The sequence below is a fragment of the Tupaia chinensis genome, unplaced genomic scaffold (assembly GCF_000334495.1).
Source record: "Tupaia chinensis unplaced genomic scaffold, TupChi_1.0 Scaffold000098_3, whole genome shotgun sequence".
NCBI lineage: Eukaryota > Metazoa > Chordata > Mammalia > Scandentia > Tupaiidae > Tupaia > Tupaia belangeri.
The window spans coordinates 363,574-371,397 of record NW_006159562.1 but is presented as its reverse complement, the minus strand read 5'-3'; positions in this window follow the sequence as shown (position 1 = coordinate 371,397).

The following is a 7,824-nucleotide window of genomic DNA, read 5'->3' as shown; positions in this document are numbered from 1 at the left end:
CCTGCTATTGGTATCTAAACAGTCTCTCATGCTGTGCTCTGACCCTAACTAGTGGCTTGACCTTAACTAGTGCTGCTTGGGCTTGGGTATCAAGTGTGTGATATTTGCAGTTCAGTTAGTACTTAGTATTTTCTTCACTGCAGAACTTTTATTTTCTCCTTTATTTCTTTTATTTCTCCTTTTAAAAGTGGTATTTGGGTTTCCGTTGTTTTATTTTTCAAGATGTTTAGGATCTGTGCACATGGACAGAGATGTTATCTGCTGTATACCTTGGTGACCTCAATAGTACAACAACTTACATTAACATAAAATAAGTTTTTTGATAAGAAAAAAAGAATCACAGTCATCTGATAATGAAAGTAAAAGAATCAGAATTAAACATATTGTTGGTCAGCATATTCTATGAGAACCCTGACCTGGAAATTCAAAAACCCAATTGAATGATTTCTGCCCTCTTCCAATAAGTCATGGCCAAGTTAATGCAGTCAGATTGGAGTGTCACTAAGAGCAACTGCCAAAATTTAGACCAAATTTTAGAAACTTTTCAAGATTATTCAACTTACCAGAAACTAAAAACACTGGATAAGGCTGATCATGAGTCAATAATGGTAGATTCAAGAAGTTACACACATATAATCCAATTGTGGGCCAAGAAAGAAAGACTAAAGTTGTAATCAGCAACCTGTGCAATCTGCCAGGGACTCGTTTCTTTTAGGTCACAACTTGGCAATTTCATTAAAATTAATGACTTATCATTTACGTGATGTGGTACACAGCATTTCTGTCATGAATAGAGGGAAAAAAGAATAGCTGGAGATGCAGATTCTGCTCTTGTTACAGGCTGTTACATGCTGAGATTAAGACAGGATGGGTCTTTTATATGCTTGACTTAAAGGTGACTTGCTAAGTAAACTTTAAGCACAATTCTGTTTTCAGATCTGCCAGATGAAGATAAGAGTTTCCCTCTCCCCTAAATACACAATTTTCTGAAGATTTATGGAAATATTCTTGTCCAATAGCAATAATATTTGTGCAGGGCTCTTTGGTTTTTATTGGTCCTTTGTCTAAAGAATTTCAGCTGTTTTCTCCTTTGATATTTCTAGAGTTTTCTATTCAAAATTTGATCCCTGCACCAGCGACAATGGGATCACCTGGACACTGGTGGTAAATACAGACTCTCAGGCTTACTGCAGACCTACTTGTTCTCGTAACGTGAATTCTTTTTTTTTTTTTATTTTCTATTTTTTAAGAGAGAGATATTTTCTATAGAGCACATGTGCTTTCCAGAGAGACAATGGGAGACAGAGAGAGAGAGAAAATGTAAAATCACCTCCCTGGGGGATGGCCATGTTTCAATCCCTTCTCCTCCACTCTCCTCTCAAGATTTAAGGCATACACGCACATGTGTCCAACGTGAGTTTCAAGCTGTGGGGTTCAGGACTGGAACTGCATTTGACCATGGGGGAGTTCAGTGCCTTACCCAGTACGCCACCTGCTGGCCCTATAATATGCATTTTCTATGAACTTTTTGAAGCTCTCTTATAGTAGAAATGCTGTTATTCATCAATTAAAACAAAACAAAACTATTTCCTCCATGACATTTTCTTGATTTCATTCTACCAATCTCTGAATAAAGGAGCCACAGCAAGTGCCAGAGAATATGATGAAACAGGCGCCTCTTTTGCAACTCCAAAGACCATCATCCTTGTTTGCATTGTCTATTGTCTGTTGAATGAAGATTGCATACTCTCTCTGTTGGTGTTGGTACACTGCCTAGCACTGACAGTAACTTTAGAGCCTAGTGTTCACACATGTGCCCTTTTGTGGATAGAGAACAGTCATAAAAATATGCCAAAAAAGTAGAATTAAAGAGTGCAGAGACACAGTAGGAAAATCAACAAAAAAAGGGGAAGGTGGGGGCAGGCATGCCAGGAACGGGTACAGAAAGCCTTATTCTAGCACCTCTAATGACGCACTCTCCACTTGGTAGAACATGCCAAGACGCTGTCTCTGACACAAAATGTTAGTACTTGGAAAAGACTTTTTACCTTGAGCAAGAATTAAGTGTATAGAACTGCATCAGTAGAACTATTCTCTGGAGAAATGACCCACCAATGTGGGGGAAACTTCAGAAAGTTGTTTTTTTTAAAAAAAGAATGAAACTGTGGGTTTATGCTGGTGCCAACAAAAAGAAATATTGAAATTCGTACATAGCTTTAGTCATAGTATACATTTTCCATGAACTTTTTGAAGACACTCTCTCCATATGTAGGATTCCTGAAGGCAAGGTTGATTCTATTCATTAGCACTACCACCATCGCTGCCATCATCAAAAGTTTCAGTTATTTAATCGCTAACTCTTCACAGTTTATGTCAGCTAGGTGAATACGATATTAAGAAACAACTCCGTGTCTCTACTTAACAGAACATTGAAGTATATCATTAGCCTCAGATAAAATTATTTTAACTAGTTGTTTTTTTCTCTCTGGAGCTATAAAAATATTCTGAACTAGTGAGGGAAAGAAATAGCACATCAATTTATTTGCAGAGCACATGGAGACCACAGGGGCAACTAAGGAAAAGGAGCAGGAAGCAGTCCTGTTTGCCCGAAGCCAAAGTACATGTTTCTTCCTCCCCTCCCCTCATAGACGTTTATAGATAAAGAGGATAAGAAAATAAATTTGTAGCAGGAAGAGTGTTAACGCCTAACTCTGGATTCCTAAGAACAGAGGTCAGGACCAGAAGTTGTAGGCATGATGCTCATGGGGTCCCATGATACCTCTCTTGTTCCCATAGAATGAAACTGTGAAAGCACTGCTTTCTTGGTATTCCTCAAATATTGGCCAAATGGGATGATTCCTCATTTCCCAGAATCTTGAGGTTATCGAGTCTTCATCGGGAGATCAGAATAAGAATATCCTGCAGTAAGTAACCATATAACACCAAAGAATTCATGTAGAGAAGACAGAAGAAGCCTCTTGAAGTGTGTTGTGTTCTGCTAACCAGAAATAAATACTTAAAAATCGACATGAAGTATGTAAGAACAATAAGAAAAAATAACTTGGAGGCTGAGGTCTCTCTGGCCCCCAGGGACTGATTTCAACTTCTATTTTCACATTCTGTACAAGCCTCGATCTTTCTTTAAGGTAACTATAAATTCTAGTGAAGTGAGGGACTGGTGTGTCATAGATCACCTCTGGCTACATCCTACCGCTTCCTCAATGTACTGATCACATGACCATATCAACATGCTCAATGAGTGAATTTGACGTATTATAACATTATTCCATATAAGGAAGATCTCCAAGGGCCTCTCTACCTCTGAAATATATCAGTTTAATTTCATTAAATTCCGTGATCTTATCTGACCCCTCCGCCTCAGGCCATCTTGTTCACTCCATTTCTCTTCCTTTTTCTCTCTCCTCATTTCCCTCTTTCTCAAGAGGAAAAACATAATCCTTGTATTGCGTCATGCAAATCAGTTTGGCAATCTTCTTTGCTGCCTTGACTCATCCTCACAGTGTCCTCAGGATCTCAACCACAACCCAAGGGTATATCTGTAGGACAGCAGATCATAGTGTTGTCCATAGACCAGCAGCTTCTGCATCACCTGGGACTTGGATATACAACTCTCAGGCCTCACCCCAGACCTCCTACTACCTCAGAAATTCTGGGAGTGGGGCCATAAATCCGTCTTAACAGGACTTTGAGGTGATTCTAATGCATGCTAAAGTTTGAGAACTACTGCTTTGGGGAATAAGACTTAAGAAATTAGAGGAGGAATAGTCACCAACAAAAGAGAGAGTTTCCACAACAGAATATTGCTTTTGGTGGTCATGTCAACAACTGCTTTGAAGGAAGGAGAACCTTAGCCACCACCACCACCATCACCACCCCCACTACCACCACATAATCTCCTATTTGCTAGCAAAGTTTCCATTCAAAGCTCCATCTCCTGATTCCCATTGGACTGCTACACTTATCTAGCACCTTTATATATTAAAAAATAAAAAAGTCTGAAGATGCCAGCCAGTGGTTGCTCTAGTGTTGCTTTATTTGTCATATAAATTGGTAGTGTAAGATTCACTAACATGGTTCAATGTGGTGGACTGTGCTGCTAAGACTGCACCCTGTATGTAGGCTGAGACCACATGGGAGGCCCAGGCTTGATTCCTTCTCCAACCAAAAAGACTAAGCACAGTGACATTCCCCTTTAATTACAGCAACTCAACAGACTGAGGCAGAAGGATCACCAGCTTGAAGCTGGCCTGGACCACATAGTAAGAGCCTGTCTGAAGGAGCCAGTAGTAGTGGCAGTTGGCATGTGCTTATAATCCTTGCAGAGAGGCTAAAGCAGGAGAATTGTGACATCGTGAGACCTGTCTTTAAAAAAAATAAATAAATACAAAGACATTATATTTATAATCAGAAAATGTTTCTTAAAGACAGGTATGAAATAAGGGTAGGGTAGCTAGGTGCCCCATATGCATAATCAACAGACAATCCCTTATTTTTGTGTTTGTTAAATGTTTTGCTTCTCTTTCTTTCTCCTTGATTCCCTCCCTCTTGCACCACAATTGCCCATCACCCTCCCACATTGACTCTAGTATCCACAGTTGTTCTTCATGCTTTTGTGTCTTCCAGGCTTTCAGTTTAGCTTCTATTTAGTTTCAACTTCTGCTATAGCTAGAAGGTTTTAACAAAGATGCAATGTTAGATTATTAGACTCTCTTCCAGGGGAAAGTATTACTACAAATTCTTGGAGGAACCATGTAACTACTAAATATTTAGAACCTCCAACTGATGAAAAGTACTACCCAGTGTGGATCACCACTATAAAGTGCAAAATAAGCAAAAGGCTGTCTATAAGTAGAAAGTCACATACATTATCTTTTAAAAAAATAACAACCACAATAAACTTAGAATAGCTCACTTGAAATCAGCCTATGCATTCAACTGTACATAAGACCTGATCATTTAACAGATTTTTCAGGCAATTTTTTTAAGCTGGTTTTGTCTTTAGTCTATACTAGAATGTACATGTTTGTCTTTTGGTCTATCCTATGATAGAGCTGTATTTCTGTTCCTAGTTCTTCCACATCAACCAGCTTCACTAAATTATTAATTCAGCCTTTTATTTGTCTGGAGTCCAACATTAACTCAAGTTTCTTTTGGGAAATTTTAAAAAATGTATTTTCTGGGACCAGCAGTTAGTGTAATGGCTATGTCGCTGGACTTCCATGTAGTCGACCGCAGTGCGAGTCCCAGACCCGGTGGCTTGAACTCAAGCCGGGCACATGTGCATGCATGCCCAAGATCCCAAGAGGAGAATGGAGGAGAAGGGATGGTGGCATGGCCATTCCCCCTGGGGGATGATTTCTCGCTTTCTATCTCTCTGTCTCTCTCTGTCTTTCTGGCGAGCACAAGCGCCCTGTAGCAAAAACCTCTCCCCCCCAAAAAATGTATTTTCTTTCTAATAAATGTCATGTTTATCATCTTTTCTTTAATATTGCCAATATTCAGTAGTTATCATACATAAATTTTCTTCAAATATTAGTTTGATTGTAGTTTCTCCTTACAATTTGATATTTATAATAAATAAAGATAACTAAATATCAATTTTGTTAATGTTTAGATAATTCAGCTTTAATGAAAGTTAGCTTATACACTTGATATTTATTATCCAGAGTATTACTAGAACTTCTAAGAAATACAAAACTTATTTTTGGAGTAATATTTCATGTGTTAAAAAAACATAAAGACTTAAGTTAAATATTGACTGATTATTTCAGGTGATATGGTTAACAATAACTGTTATTTTCTTTCTTATCCATGTCTTATTTTTTAAATTTACAGTTCCAAGCATGCATTAATTTTCAGACTAGAAAATATTCTTGAAGGCACTGGTATATTTAATGTCATATGATGATCATCATATAAAAATAATATACTCAGCAAAATGATTCAGATGAAATACAGCCACATGCCAAGAATGATTCTGTTTTGGATGATAGAACTATGGGTAATATTTTCTTCAATCTTTTTAATTTTCCACATTTTGTATCATGAACGTGTACTGCTTTTGTAATGAAGTGCTAATATAAGACATATTCATACCTCCTCCCAATGCCTGTTCTTCTCAAATACTGACTGAAATAGCAACAACCGCACTGTAGAAAATCTTAGCTTTAGTTGTCCACAAGAGTTTGCCAGCAGACAGAGGTTTACACCAATCTTAGTCACTGAGCAAAAAGACAGACACAAATAACCAAACCCATGAAGAACTTTAGCGACCGCAAAAGGAATCAGGTCACACATACGCAAGTGTTCTAAGTGACAATATGTGGTTTCCCCAGAGGGTGTTCATAACTTTAAGACGTAAAATGGTAAATGACCCAATTTTTTAAAAATATGTAAGTAAATTGAACAAACACAAGAACTTGAAAAATTGCTAAATATTATTTAGGAAAATATCAATTAAACTAAATGAATTGCCACTATATGAAGGGTTTTAAAAATATTTATGGAAAATATATATCATGTAAAAACTATGCATGAATTTCAAAAATTTTGCGCCACCATTTTTCTATCAATTTTTGAGGCCAGTTCATATACCCAGTGGAATGACTATCATTAAAAAGACTGCATAGGGGCTAGGAGGTGGCCTGATGGTTAAAGCACTGGACTCCAACATGGTCAACCATGGTTCAAGTCCTGGTCTTTGCAGCCTAAAAATCATGCCAGGTGCATGTACGTGTGTGCCCAAAATCCCAAGAGGAGTTTGAAGGAGAAGGGATTGAGATATGGCCATCCCCACTGGGGGGTGATTTCTCACTTTCCCTCTCTCTGTCTCTCTCTAGCAAGCACATACATCCTATGATAGAAACCTAGAGGGGATTAAAAAAAAAGACTGACATACTAAGTACTGAGCAATGAAAGGATGTAGAACAATATAACTCTCATACACTGCTGATCTGAATGTAAAATGGTATAACTACATTGAAAAATGATTTCTCAGTCTCCTGAAAGTTACCACTACACCTACCATACCACCCATACCTTTTACTTATTATTTAACAAAATGAAATAAAAACATATGTACAAAAAGACTTGACATGTACTAGAGTTATTTAGAGCAGTTTTGGTTGTAATGGCCAAAAGTGGATAACAACCCAAAGTCCATCAACAGGGAAGTAAATAAATCAATTGTACTATGTCTGTACAATGGAATAGCTAGCAATCAAAATGTAATAGACTGCTTATATTCATAAAAACATGAATAAATCTGAAAATAATTATCCTGAAAGAAAGAAACCACATAAGAGCATACCATATGATTCCATTTATATGAAATTCTAGAAAACACAATCTAATTTATTGTAACAGAAAGCTCATCAGCGGTTGCCTATGGACAGAGTCTAAAGGAAAGGGAGGAAGGAATTCCAAGGATAGTAATTAGGATCCCAACACTGTATTGATGTTGTTATGGGCAATGTTTCTGAATCTAGGTCCCAGTAGTGGACCTTAGGATCCACAAAGACAGCCTATTCTTGGCCTCTTACAGTATTATTAGGTGGTCAGAAAAGTCATGATGTTTTTCAATGCAAAAATGCGTCATGACTAGAACCAGCAGATGGCAGCAGTAATGGTTTCATTGACCACAGTTTGAGTCCCAGATTCGTTAGCTTAAAACACACTGGGCCCATGTGCATCTGCACCAAAAATCCCAAGAGGAGAATGGAGGAGAAGGGATTACAGTATGGCCATCCCCCCTGAGGAGTGATTTCTCACTTTCTGTCTCTCTGTCTCTCTCTGTTTCTCTGG